This window comes from Corvus moneduloides, chromosome 1 (assembly GCF_009650955.1).
Source record: "Corvus moneduloides isolate bCorMon1 chromosome 1, bCorMon1.pri, whole genome shotgun sequence".
Taxonomy (NCBI): Eukaryota; Metazoa; Chordata; class Aves; order Passeriformes; family Corvidae; genus Corvus; species Corvus moneduloides.
In genome coordinates, this window is record NC_045476.1 from 105205209 (window position 1) to 105220200 (window position 14992).

General features: G+C 38.0%; 1 protein-coding gene across 6 annotated transcripts in view; it reads right to left on the reverse strand.

Moving 5' to 3' along the window:
- SOCS6 (suppressor of cytokine signaling 6) overlaps positions 1-14992 on the reverse strand; it is a 120836-nt gene that overhangs the window by 14784 nt on the left and 91060 nt on the right. Inside the window, exon 12 of one of the 6 annotated variants that reach the window (XR_004242392.1) lies at positions 3461-3581. The exons of the other annotated variants lie outside the window; for them this stretch is intronic. The gene's annotated coding sequence lies outside the window, so the exon portion shown is untranslated. The remainder of the gene's footprint in view (positions 1-3460; positions 3582-14992) is intronic. 6 annotated transcript variants of the gene reach the window in all.

Below are 14992 nucleotides of genomic sequence, written 5' to 3' on the forward strand. Positions count from 1 at the left end.
TGATTCTGGACAGCTGGAGTTGAAAAGATGTACTTTTCTCTAAGGTTTGCAGTCAGTGGCGCAGGGTGTGGAGATTCGATACTGTACCTTACATGTCAAGTTGGTGTATGCAAGGAAAATCCTCACACTTGAGTATAACTGTAATAACTTACAGTAGTTTTTCAATCTATTTTTGTACCTTTGTTCCATTATTGCAAAGCATATGCTTTGATATAAATGTATTTTTTAGCCTAAGTTGTAAAACAAACTCTGTAAACATAAACGAAAGTATTTTGTTCACAGTGTGCAACAAGCCTTAAAACCAGGATGCTGATGAGCAGCACCAATCATGTTATTTACCAAAATGTCCAGAGCCTCTCTGACGTGCCATGTGAATTGATTTGGAAACTGAAAATGTGAGAGTCCATGCAGAATGGTTGGGTGACCAGCATTCACATAGGAAATAGTCCAACTTTCAGCAAATAATGGAATGAACATTCAACCCAAAATATCTTAACAAAAAGTTTTTGCAATACTATGATAAAAAATATTTGTATCTCCTTTTCTTTAAAACTAGGAATCTCAACTGGCTGCTGCAACAGATAATCTAATGTGGTCTGGACAAAAACAATATACTTAAAAAAAAGCAAAAACCTAATTTCTTAGATTTAGGATTAAAATCATAAATACCTTTCAACTGAAGTAGTCAAGTAGGAGGCAAACCCATGCCATGCTAATCTGGTATCTGAAACTGCATCCGGCTAGAGTTAGATCTTGACTATCAACTCCCCAATTCATCCTCCCAACCACAATTCTTTTGAAAGTCTTTTCCATCATACCTTTCAGTCCCCAGGGAAGAGAGAAGAAGTATTTCTGTGTTCATGTCAACCTGGCAATGAACTCCATGCTCTTTCTCTCTCTGGTTTAAGCATTAAAAATTTCAAATGGTCTCTAGGCAAGCAAGGAGGCATATTGTGCTGCTCTTTTTATTACATGAAAAATATGGACAGAACATTCCATTGTTAAAAGAACCTGCAGCCTCCAGATTCTGAAATAGCACTTCATTCCTCAGACACTAAAACTGTTCCTCTCTGAAGAGCCTTTTGTGACACAAACACACAGAAAGCCTTCTGGCTGTTTTATTATCTTACAGAGCCGTGTGTTCTTTTGCAGAGGCCCCACGCCTGCTGCAGCACCAGCACCATAAATAAACAACACACTGCCACGCTGGAAAGGATGAGCCCTTTCAACAGGCCTCCACAGAGACAGGCGTCTCAGGGCTGCCTGCTGCTTGCAACAGTGAAGTATGATGAGCAGCAGGAGGGGGGCAGGCACGGACAGCCCCTCAGGAGAATGCTGGCTGGGAAAGGTTTTTAATTTATCTGCTTGCCTTAGTGATCGTCCTGAGGATATTAGACTTCTGCAAACTGATGGCCTTCCCCTTGGGTGCTTTCCCTCTTTGCTTGCTCCCTCCCCTCAGATGTACATGCACAATGCTGACAATGGATATACCGCTAGGACGGGTTTGAAATCAGCTAAAGCCAAACCTGGGTAACAGGCAGTCTGGAGGAAATCATGAGAAAAATCTACCATCAAAGGTGGTGGGGTGCCCTTTTGGGAGTCTCACAAAGGTATAAAGTACACTGTCTATGTAAGTATTTTTGCTATCTTTTCATGGCTAAACACTGAGCACTTTCTGCTTGCTTGAACAATTGATGGATTTTTGTCTGGTCAGATGGCAAGGCTTGTACAAGTTTAGATCAGAAAAGCTCTGATGTGCTGTCATGCATAGCATCCATATCTCCATGCTGTCAACAAGAGGAGGACTTATGAATCCTGCACCTACAAAGGTGATATTTGCATTCTTCGGCATGTCTCAGGAACAGCTGATAGAGGTCATCTGGCTCCTCCGCTGCTTAGTCAATAGCAAATGGGATTTGGAGATGCTGTCACTTTACCCAAGGCAAGCCAAGACAGGCTATGAAAGCTACTATGTCAGCTGAAACAGGGAATCCTGAGCTTCTGTAATACTGAATAAATTCTGGACATCTTCAACAATTATGGAATTATAGAATGGCTTGGATTGGAAGGGACCTTAAAGATCATCTAGTTCCAACCCCACTGCCATGGACAAGGACACCTTTTATTAGACCAGCTTGCTCAGGGCCCCATCCAACCTGGCCTTGAGCACTTCCAGGGATGGGACATCCACATCTTCTCTGAGCAAGCTGTTCCAGTGCCTTGCAATCCTCACAATCAAGAATAATCCTAATATCTACTCTAAACCTACCCCCTTTCAGTTTAAAGATATTCCCTCTTGTCCTGTCACTATATAGCCTTCTAAAATGTTCTTTTCCATCTCTCTTGTAGGGCGTTCCCCTTTAGATACTGGGATACCACAATTAGGTCACCCCAAAGTCTTCTCTTCTCCAGAATGAACAATCCAAATTCTCTAATCTTGTCCTCATAGGAAAGGTGCTCCAGCACTCTAATCTTCTTGGTTGCCCTCTTCTGGGCTTGATCCAACAGGTCCATGTCTTTTCTGAGCTGGGGACCCCAAAGCTGGATGCAGCATTCCAGGTGGGGTCTCACCAGAGCAAGGGGGCAGAATCCCCTCCCTCGCCCTGCTGGCCATACCGCTTGGGATGCAGCCCAGGATAGGATTGGCTCTCTGGGCTGTGAGTGCACATTTCTGGGGCGTGTCCAGTCTGTAGAAGATTATCACTATGCCCATAAATAAAGCCATTTGTGAGCACATTACAGCATCGCTGAGTAGCCTGGTGACATGAGTTCTATGTAGGGCACAGCTGGTGTCCCTCGAGCTATACATAGCAACTCCTGCAGCCTCTGCATGATATGAAAGTGCCTCTCAGGTCTGATGTGGTGAATCCCGAAGTCACATCAAATTCCTTTTATACCATTTAGGAATTTCCTGTACACAAATTAAATATTTGGTTCGTAATCTCTAAGATTACATCTAAGAACCTTCCCTTGCTAGAGGCTTAATATTCTTTGCAGACCTCAAGGACTGAAGAAACTAATATTTGACACCATCTTTCTGAGAAGGCTGGCTGACCTACCTCCAGGGTACCAATCCTACCTACCTTCAACCCCATTTCCTGAGACAAAGAGTATTATTGCAATCTACTGTATACAGTGGCAGTTGTACAAGAGATCGATTTAAAAAATCAAAATGGATCCATCCCAGCAAGTCAGCTACCACTGAGTAGAACTAAAAAAGAGATATGTCTCCCAGGCAAGTAATCAATGAGTGGAATTTGAGCCATCACTGGCCATCTTTTCAGAACTCGCTAGCAATTATTATTCAGCCACAAACTACCATAGAATGATATTTTATATTTGTCTTCATGCATGATATTTTTTTCTTTATTCCAGATTTTTCATCCCTATCCAGTGGTGACTTTTCAAAATCATCTGGCACACCAGATCTCCATTTCAAGTCAGTTGTATGTCTTTCTACCTGGTGGCCTTTCTTTCAGCTGTCAGCTTGTAAAAATGGTTGTCAAATCCTTCACAGTGGACTGCCTCTGCTACTGTCATTCTGGTAGTGCCATTCAGGTCTGATAATTCCTGATGAGAACCTTGTAGGAATAAATTCAAACAATTATTCCCACACATCAAGTAAGAACTGCTATTTCCCACAGTATAAAAGTTAGTTCCTTAAAATTCCATTGATAAAGAAAGTTATGAGAAAAAAAAGGTGGTGCCCTCTTTTTTCTTTCAAAACAGTAAAAACATTCATACGTTCAACGTTACCAATTTACCTGAAGCAAGTCCATATTCATACATATTACTAAACAAGAAGACAGTAGAAACACTATCCTGTCTGACAAGTAATAGAGAAATTACAGGGCTTGAAGGGAAATTTGAAGATCAAAGAGCCAAAACACGATTTCATTGAGCAACTGAAAATTGGAAGAGAAATGAGGGAACCATTAAGACATGAGCATAGTTTACACATAAGCTAAATAGTATCTTACCAACAATTTCGATTTAATCACCTAAGTCAATAGTTTAGCAGTAAGTATATATCAAAAAGGTGGTACTGAAGAGTAAACTAAAAGGCAGCAAATAGGCTGCTCAACAATTTTAAAGTATATTTATGCTTGCTAGGTCTACTTACCTTGTAACTAATGAGGGAAAGTACTCAGAGGGAAAGGATAAAAAGATAACCAAAATCAAAATACTGTACAATAAAGGAGAAAAAAGCATGCCTTTCTTTCTTCTGAAAATTTGGTCAAATTCTAGGACTCACAGATCTGTAGAAAAGAGACATAGAGCTAGCTGGGTGAATCTTCCAATAGAACAGACTCTTAAATGCTAGATCACTTTGAAAGCCTCTGTTTGATGGCACTTTCAAAATTGGTCTTTTTTCTGTTGTTGTTCCCTCACAGATGCAAAATATGACAAGTTCCTGTTAAAATCTTATTCTTTTTATTAAGATATGTGTAAAGTTCTAGTGAATTTCCTTGCCTGTTAAACATCTTTCCATTACACTGTGATTTGTTCTTAAAGATCTGACTAAAGAAAAATGCTTCTTTGACCTCCTCCAGGTTTTGCTGAGAACAAAATTGAGCTGGGTTTCTAAGGTCCTCTTTGAACTTGATTTTACTGCTGAAGAAAGGCTACAGTTAAATTAGGAACTTCAACAAGTTTCTAAAACTTGTATAAAACCCTGTCTTATGGACTTCTTCCTCTGTCAAGTTTTAGTTTTCAAATGACATAGTGCATGCTATTTAAAGCTTTTCTTCCTATCTCTTGCAAAGTGTGTTATGGAGTAATAGAGCTATGGCAGCAAATTTGTGAGTTTTTCATACCCATTATTCCAGAAAAATCTCCAAGTAATAAAGTGATTTTGTGGTCTTGATAGCAAATGAATTATTTTCAATGCTTCATTTATTGTTCCATATAAAATGGGTACCATTAGTTAAGAGCAGCACAAAAAAAGATATTTTGTTCATTTGAAATCAAAATTTATGGAACATCTAACTTCTCCAGGGAAGAAATTCTTCTTTTTCCCATGTGCCTAAGAATAATCAATAATTAGTGATGTCTGTGAAATTAATGATTCTATGAACATCCCAAATTCTCTATTTTCAGGCACAGCTGATATTTGTGGAATACCACCAAGTCAAAGAACCCAAAGAAAGAGGAGAAGGTACAATTTTAGCTAGGTGGGATCTCTCTTACTCTGGAAACGTGACTGATATCTGTTTGTCAGAGCTTCAGTTCATCCTTTGACAATCTGGGTATCAGAAGTTATTTTGATTTATTATCTCATCATTTTTACCAGCTCTCAAATTGTTGTTCTCAAGGGAATCATTTCCAAAACACATTTCAGCAGTGGTTCATATGAAAGTACTTCCTATTCGTCAGGAAGCAGTCTGCAAGTGAAAAATCTAACATGTCTCTTGTCTGTATCCTCTTTAACAAGATCCAAGACTTCAATATTGGGAAGTGCCTATGTTCTGAAAAGTTGATTCCTAGAGAGGAAAACTATTTTATATTTGACATGTGATACCTGGGACTTGATGCAAAGCTTCTGGCGACTCCACCAGGTGCTGCAGTGTGCAGATGGGTAACTTGCGCCCAGGCAACTATTTAAATATTGAGGTTTTTGCTTCTAATTTTCAGAAGCTACTGAAACTTCTGAAAAACTTCTGGAAACACTGAAATTTTTTTCCAATCTTTTTCTCACTTTCAATTCTGGACCAGACAGTGATAAATATATGGGCCTAGAGTTGTGCTTTACACAATTCTATTCTGTTTCAGTTTAAATCACTCAATGATATCATCCTATTGAATAAAGTGTCAAGCCAACTCACTACACAAGTTGGTAAAGAATGCTTTGGAGTAGATTACAGGTGAGTTGTGATATATAGCTATGTCTGGTGCAAATTTTGTGTGGGTTTTATTTAACCCCTTTGGGTTTTTGCTTCTTGAGGGTTTTATTTAACCCCTCTGTTCTTTTGCTTCTGGATGAAGGTAAGCAAGATGAAAGCAGCACAATCCCAGGAGGAAAGAATAAAAACTGAGATTGGAGAATATATCAGGGAATGACACCTGGTGGAAGGAGTTGAGGAAAAGATATGGCAGAATCAAGCTTCATTCCAGAAAGATTCAGAAACACTGGCCCAGAAAGACACCATAAGGCCTGAGATAGTAGTTATTTGGACAAAGACCAAAGGATCTGTTCAGAGGTTCATACAGGGAACTGTTACAAAACAAATACTGATAAAACAATGCATACTTTGCAGAAAAAAAATAGAATTACTTGTTTATGGTCTGGAAACTGAGTTTGGATGATTTCCACATGAGTTTTTATATTTTATATTACTCCTCTTCTACAGCTCTGTCTATGGTAAATCCAATTGCAGTGTAAGAGATTTGTTTACCTTCAGCATCTGTTCTACACATTCTGCTGGGAATCCTGAAGTGCAAAATTAATTAATATTTTCTCCTTTTCCATTGGCTCTGTCCTCTATGAATAAATAATGCTGGTCATTTATTAAATATTTGTTGTCTCACATTTCTTGTATCTCACATAATTAAAAAATGAATAACTGCACTACTAATCTCCTGTGAAACCTTAGCAACAGTCTTCACCTTTGCTTCCCTGTTACATTGCCTAGTCTCAACAGTCCTCCTCTTATCTGATGTTTAAAACTTTTCTAAGCTTCACTTTGACCACAGATGATTTACGTTTTTTCCCGTGGTTCATTGATATTTGTTTTTTAATTCTTCTCTCTTTGAGTATCATTTTCGATCTCTCAAGCATGTGCTTGCTTAGCAGTATAATTACTTTTGTGTGTGTATTGCTCTTCCTCTTACCAGTACTTCTGGCTCCTCTTGTATAGATTAAAAGTTCTTCTTTTGATATTTTCTATCTTTGTTTTCCCTCCTACATGACTATATGACTTTAGTGTCATATTTAGGCAGACTTTGGTCTCTCATACCTGTGTCCCAGGATCATTTCCTAACTCAGTATTACTGAGGCAGATTTTTGTGTTAACCAATGTAAAACTAAGAACTGCTCATTTCTATAGTTTGCAGTATCTCTGGTAAAATGTATTTGTATTTTATTATATTTCTGACGTCCACAGGATAATTTTGAATCACTTTTTATATGTAAGAGATCACAGTTTATACCTAACAGGTATATCTCATCACAACAATAGAAAACAATGTAGGAAATTTTATGGCATCACGATCTCAAGTTAACTTCTCCACGTGTGTCACAAACTCATCATGTCCTCAAATCCAAGCCAAAAACTAATAAGGTAGCGAAAAGTAGAGGTGACTGGTTTTTTTCTGCACCTAAAGGATCAGGACAGCACCAAGGACTGACCTGTTTCTTTCAGCTGCACTGTGTCATACCCCAAGACTAAAGTAACAGCCATAGTGAGCGCCTCCCCACATGGAAAACTCCTTTCCTTTTGGTGCAGGATGACTCTCACAAATGCCACAGCATTACCCTCCAGCTCCATTAGTAGTCCTGAGAGTGCCTGGGAATCAAGTACAGTTTGATTAGTTCTAAAATGCCTCACACATAATGGCTGCACACAGCACCCAAATGCAGATCTGTCCTTTTACACAACCTGTGTTGGCACCATCCCACATGAATAAAAGTCTAGTCATCCCTTCTCACTCCATATGAGCATAAATTCCAGGTTAAATTATAACTACATTTTTATAAGATGTCCTCTGTGTAATCTTTTTGATTGGGAAGCTGTTGCAGTGATGAGAAATCTGATAGACTATCAACAAATCTGCGTGCACTAATTGAGCTGATATCCATGTAAGGCAAAACTAGCTGATTCCTTCGCAAAGTCAAGGCAGAGAGAAAGCTTGTGAGGTTTTGTGGGTCTTATCAGAAGGTCTTTCTATATTTATTCCCTGAAGTGGCTTTGGGAAGAGGAGAGAGGAGGGTTTTTGCTTCACAGGAAAAAAAAAATCTTCTATCATAAAAAGGGAGAATGAGGCATTCAGGGAATATATGTCTTTCCAAATATTTTTAAATTTTTTGGAAATTTTATTTTTAAATTTTGATTTTCTGGGTTTCATGCTTATTTTATGAAGGGGCAACAAATTGATCCTATGGATTCTATTATCTCTTGCACTTTTCTGTTCCAGAGGTTACCTGCCCTTATGTTTACAGTTTACATTTTCAAATTATAATGCTTCTTTTACATTCCAATTAGTTCGTCCAAAGTTTCATGACACTGTTTACAATTTCTTATTTAACGTATTTGAGGTTTAAGCCACAGTGGTCTCCAGGCAAGGGCAGTGCTAAGCAGGCAGCATAAAAATGAGTTTTAACTGCTCTTGAATAAAAATAAGTCATCACAATTAGAGGGATGGTCTATGATGCAAAGCATCATGCAGTTCAGTAGCAGGGGTCTGCCATGTACTGTGCCTCTTTTGCTGCAAAATTCCTAACTATTTTGTTTTCTCCTATAGAATATTTGAGTTGTATCTATTCTTACCAGAAGACAAAACTTTTCTTTTCAACACAGTTCTCAGGGGAGATTTAAGGTCATCTTACTATGTATCTTCTGAGTTATCATGGAAAGGGGGTTAGATTTTAGCTTTTTGAATTTTTTAGAAAATCCTTGATGGGATTCTGGCCACTGCTTGATGAAATGGTACTTGTAAATCTCTGCTACAAGCCCAGCTGAAGCATTCAAGGTTATGCTAATTTCAGCCCATGACTCTCTTGGTGGGATGAGAGAGGTTGTAAAATTCAAGTATTGGCTAAGGTCTAAAATGTGAATATTTATGTCAAGCTTTTCAATTGCCAAACAACAGGTACTGTACAGTTACAAGTCTTCTAAAGGTGCCTCACTGCTCTTACAGAGGGAACTGGAACAGGTTTCCCAGAAAGGAAGTGAACTTCCCATCCCTGGAAGTGTTCCAGGCAAGGCTGGATGGGGCTCTGAGCAACATTCTCTTGTGGGAGGGATTCATGTGTAAAGCCGGGGGCATTGGAATTCAGTGATCTCTAAGGTCTCTTCCAAGGCCGTTTTTTGATTCTATGAAAGACAGTCATATTATCAAGAAAATAACTCTCAGAAAGTATAAGCTCTACATAAATATTCAATCTTTTAATTAACATATGTGAGAATGGAGTGATCTGAGTAACACCTTTATGAATTGTCAAGTATAAAGAGCCACAAATCCTCATGGCTATGATGTTTTCAGTGAGCAAGTCTTGCTGCTGCTAGGTTTAGAGTAAATCCTACACACCAAAAAAAGCAAGGAGAATAATAAAATATATTCTCTTGGGGATTAATAAAGACAGATTTTTAAATTTTTTATAATATTTCTATATACATAAACACATACAGATATATAAGCAATGAAGACATCGAGGGGGCACTATTTCTCCCCAACTGGCTTTGCCCCCTACTCAGCTACGAACCTATTTGAAATGCCACTAAAGTAGAGAGAAGGGCCTCTACTGTCTTCAGCAAATACTAAGTCAAGCCCAGAATTACCTCCATAAACATCATTAGCTTAAACATCTCACAAAATGGCAGCATTGATATCCCAAACCCCAGGCTAATCCAACTCATTTGCTCAATCAATATCTCCTCTTTGACTTTATCCCTTGAACATCTAACAGATATTTCTTTGGGAACTGTGTGCTAAATGTGAAACATTGACATCCTGGAGGCTCACAAAAACTCAGTCTAACAACTTGGGATTTTTATTATTTCACTTTTTTTATTTTTCTGCCCCAAGGAGGAGCAGTGCAAACCTTTCCAGAAAAACAGAGTGACCCAACACTTGACAGAGAAATCTTAAAGTTTCATTGCAGTCTTTGTATTGGTACAGAGACTTTATTAAATAAGAAGAGGTTAAGAAAAAACCAACAAAAGCTGACTACTATTTCACACTCTGGTGCAATTGTAAATGATGATTACGTGCAGTACAGAAGCATATGCAGTCTCTGACCTTTGTTTTTAGGGCCATAAAACTCTTCTAGTTATAATGACAAATGCCTCAAAGACTGTTCTATTTGGAACAAACACTAGCTGCAAGGTGATTTGAGCCATCTCTCATTTCTGCCTCTTATAGATTTTCTTTAGATTGGAATATTGTGATTAGAAAGCTCTCCTACCTGCAATATGCAAGCAAACAGGTTGACAAAAATAAGAGTGGCTTTAGAATAGACGCTTGCATCTATGATCTGATTAAGTGCAGAAAAGACCATTGTCATTCAAACATTTGAAGCAAAAAGAGGGAGGGAGGGAAGGAGGGAGGGAGAGAAAATGTTTCAATTCATCCAATCTGTTTAAAACAACATTACACCATCAGCTGTGCAGAAAGCAATTTTTTCTCTGTTACAGTCTGCATTAAAATCTGTAGGACCAATTCTCAGTAAAGCAAGTATCAAGTGAAGTCAATGGAGTGTCACCTTACAGGAGTAGATACAGATCCATATTTCAAAGTTTGTCTTTGTAATCCTTGTAGCAACAACATCACTTTCCCTCTGAAATTTACCCATTCCCTTTCTAAGCACAAAGGGATGCTTGCTACCTGTGCCTGTGAAAAGAAAACTGCTTTAGCCCAGATAACTCACCTAGCTCTAAACCTGCATGTTCTTTTCCCCACAGTAACCTGTGACCAACAGTGCAAATTCAAAAAATAATAATAAAAAAAGCCAAGTCATCTACTCACATTTATTGCACTGTTGTAGCTGAGGTTATGTTAAACTTACGTTTAGTTACTCAAAAGATGTGTGTTGTCTGCCTAAAAGTGCTAACAAATTTAGACTTATGCTATACTATATATGCTATACATCATAAAATGTACAATAATTCATCAGCAGAGGAAAATAGAATCTCTTTTAAGTTTTAAGTTCTTCCAAGTACTTAAGTTTTGATGATTAATAAATCATAAAGAAGTCCAAAATTTAGCTTTCTCTGTAAGTTATATATGAATTCCCATATTATATCAGTACAGCATGCAGTATATGATAATTGCGTTACTACAGGTAGCATAGGAAGATTTTATTCTTGTAAAGCTGTTTTGAAATAAGTTGAGGCCTATGTAAAATAATGATTCATTAAGATGGCTATTAATTTCAAGAACACACTTTCTATTCCCAGAACCTATCCTGGCCAAAAGCCTGTATTCTCTATTTTCTGTATTACTCAAACCCCAGTTGGTCTCACTGTAAGGTCCCTCCTGGGAGGTCTGGACAGGAAACCCCTGGTAACAAATTACAGATTTCTACCTCCAGAGCTAAATTAGTAACCTTGTTAGATGTAACAGCTGAAGTCTGTTATCCCTTCTGGAAACATGAGCTCCTCCATGGTTCCCAGAGAGGGATGTGACAGCTGAGAGTTGTATTGCTTTAATGGATTTTCACTTGTGTCTTGATCATTCAGAAATATTCCTCCTCTTAATCATCCAGGCTGTTACAATTTTTTCATTTTCTTTTTCTGTTGCACACATTTATTAGAGCTAGTTTTTTCCACAAAAATTTATGAGGAAGGGAATTCCTGCATCAGTCTTTTTTAAGGTGACCCTATGCCCTAACATCTTCACAAAATATAGCATTAACAAACTAAGCCAGGCTGTGACTTAGCAAAGTTCAGAGATAATTCAGGCAGTGAAATCACAGTGATAGAGTGTCAAATGTTTTCTTCTGCACTATAAAGGAAAACATTCTCTTTGAACTCAGCAAGGACTTTGTAGGACAGGAGGATTATTTGAACCAATTTTCAGCACACTCTTCTCAAACTGTTCTGTGTGTTGGAGGAAAACTGCAGATCCCTTGAATGTAAATTGCAAATTGTTTCCCCCAGTCAGATAAAGGACACACACAAGGTTCTCCTTGTATTTATGTGTCTGGTGGTACTTGAGTCTGTGGCAAACACTTAGTCAATAAGAGCAAACATCAATAGCAATAAAAAAGGCTTGTCTTTCCTTTTCCTCAAAGTCAATGGAATCTGTCTCATGTGATTTACTTGCCCCCTTTTGCAGGTAAAATAGTCCCAGGGCTGGAACAATTCTGTTTGATAGGCACATTTTACAACTATTTAAATGGCTGTCAATATCATCATCCATCTTCTGCCGTCAGAAGTTTGCCTTGCTTTTTTATCACATCTGAACTGACCATATGCACGTAGGGACTGTGTTGATATCACCTTAATTTCTCTAATTCAGAAATTGCATGGCAATTTAGATGCCACTAAAACCTATCCAGCATTGCTACATCTTCCTAAGACCAGCTAGTGAGGATAAACAATCTTCAAGATCCACATTATCTGAAATGCCCTTTTATGTTTGCCATTTATTAATTACAGAACTGGTTTCTGTTACGTAGCTTTGTTTGCTTTAAGAAAGGATGATTGTCTGGTAACACCGTGTGGTTAACCAAATAGCAGATGCCATTTCCCAGCTTCTAATTTAAGTTTGGCTTGTGAAGGAGAGAAACAGAAGAGAATGAAGGACAGTCAGAGCTATCCAATTTGGTTTTGATTTGTCAAAAATATGAATGGTGTTATTCTGTGTCACCTAGCCTGGCCCTTGTCCCTAATGACCACTGTACCTTCACACATTTGAATGTCTCGAAAAGAATTCACAAAAGGGAATTTGTTAAGTACAGTCTTGCAGAACTAAATGGACTTTGGTAGTATTTGTGTGCCATGCCATAAGCGTCAGCAAACATTTCATCAGGGTTCTGAGTAGTTCCCTGTGCTAAATTAAAAGCACTCTGTGATATATTTTGAAAAGAAAGTATTAAAAGAGCCTAAAAATACACCAAAAATAGGAAAGGAAAGCAAGGGGGCCAATGAAAACAATAAAGCATTTCAAGAGAAGGTGATATTAGAAGGACAGAAGGGGGAAAAGGAGATAAGTAGAACAATAGCTGTGTAAAAGAAAATACTCAATCCAAGTATGAATATGATGAGTCATAAACTAACAATGTAAGTGATGTCTGTTATATTAATTGCATTGACTTTTGGGGATGTGTCTGGAAACACAGACACAAATTTTGTAGATGCACATAACAGTTACACCACAGCAAAGTTTTGCTCCAAAATATTTCTACCAAATCTGTTACATTACATTGACTATGTCTTTTCAAGTAAGGACCTGACAGTAAAGTTCTCAGTGTCTGTGTTATCTGGCTTTCCTGTTTCATAACAAACAGATCACACTTGTCACATACAGTCTGACCTCCCCGAAATTTTTCACTTTCTTCATCTTTGCCTATACTATTGTTCAAGACTATTCATAGGGCTGTGTCCCCCTTCTGGAATAAGTGCCAGTATGATTTTTTAAAAATGTCCCTCATCTGTTATCATACACAGGAATGTGATCAAATCGGGAATTTTCCTTGATATGAGCCACTGTAATGCTGAATTTCCTGCAATGAATCTCAAATAGTTGTATCTGTCTTGTCCATAGAACTGGAAATAAATTTTTATCTATTTTGAAGGTCAGTAGATCAAAGACAAAGGTATGGCTCATGATTTCTTAGCCTGTCCCAGCTACAAAGTAAAATTACTTCACTTGAGCTACTGTGACAGTGATTGTTTAGCATCCTGTCCAGGATACAAGATGGAATTTTACACTCAGTTTGCAGTGGAAGAAATAAAGACATAAAAATTGCTAGTATAAGATATAGAGACAATATCAAGTCATGAATAGATTGCAGTAAAGCTTAAAATCAAACAAAAATTAATCTGATAGTAAACAAAAAGACTTCTGTGGCTTTATTGCCAGATGCTGTAAACTCACTTTAACTGTGAATTTAATTGATGTTCCTTTCCAACATCAGTAGATGCTGTGGCAGTTTGACAGTGTCCCAAAAAGGGCTCTGCAGAGTCCCAGGGAGCACAACTAAGCCTTGAACTTCAGAGAATGACACATTAGAGCAAGAGGCTCAACCTTAGCAACCAGGCTTACAGCATTATACTGGTTAAAGATTATTTCTCACAAAGAAAAGGATTAGAGATTCTTGTTTAAAACAAAAGCTGACATTGTGCTTTATAGTTATATATCCCCAAGGAGAGGAACAACTGTACCAGCCAACTGCACAGACCAAACGAGCTGAGGTGTTAATGTGGACTGCACCTGCACTCATATATTGTGAAAAGAAGCCTCTAGACCCTGTCTAAAGAAAAAAAAAGGTGTCTTCACAAAGGTCCTGGCTTATTAATGCGTTAAGTCTATGGTTATTCACTTAAACCTGTATAAATACACCAAAATCAGTAGCAATAATGGACCTGCATTTCAATGCCCTATGAAATTTGTGCCTCTATATCCTCTAACCAGATTTTTAACAGGTTTTAATTACAAAAAAAATATTTTTTTATATTGTATATAAACTCTTGTCCAGAAAAAAAATTATTGGAAACAATACAAAATTTAGTATCACTGAAAATCCTGAAAAGCAATTCAGTTTGGAGAAACTGCATGTTTTTGTACAATCATCCCAGCCTTGTCTTATATGTCCTGCAGAAAGGTATGTCCAGAAAATTCAATACAAACAATGTAACAATGAAGCTCAAAAATAGCACATTACTTTTAAATTGCATTGGACATTACACGTGTCTGGATAGACAGTAGGATGCAGTAACATATTGTGCAATTACAATTACATTTGTAATTCCAGTTTTTGTGACAGTCGTGTGCAGCAGGATGCTCTGCCTGGAATGTGCAAAACAACTCAAACAGTGCTGTTTTGCAAAGTTACTAGTGGTGAACTGAGAGGGGGTGTCATGCTGCTTTTGGTATTGAATTATGTTAAAACCTGCCTGACTCATCAACCCCAAAGTTAAACACCCTGATCTCAAGGTGAAGATGTGGCAGACATGGTAAACTATCCTTATCTAAAAATGCTGGGCTGGCACAGCTGGCCTGAGACATATGACTGACAGTCAATCACTTTAAACTCTGAAAGTCCAGTCCCACTTTCAAAAGGCAGGCCTTTCTAAAATACCCCTTGAAGTGCATGTGGAGATTCCTCCCT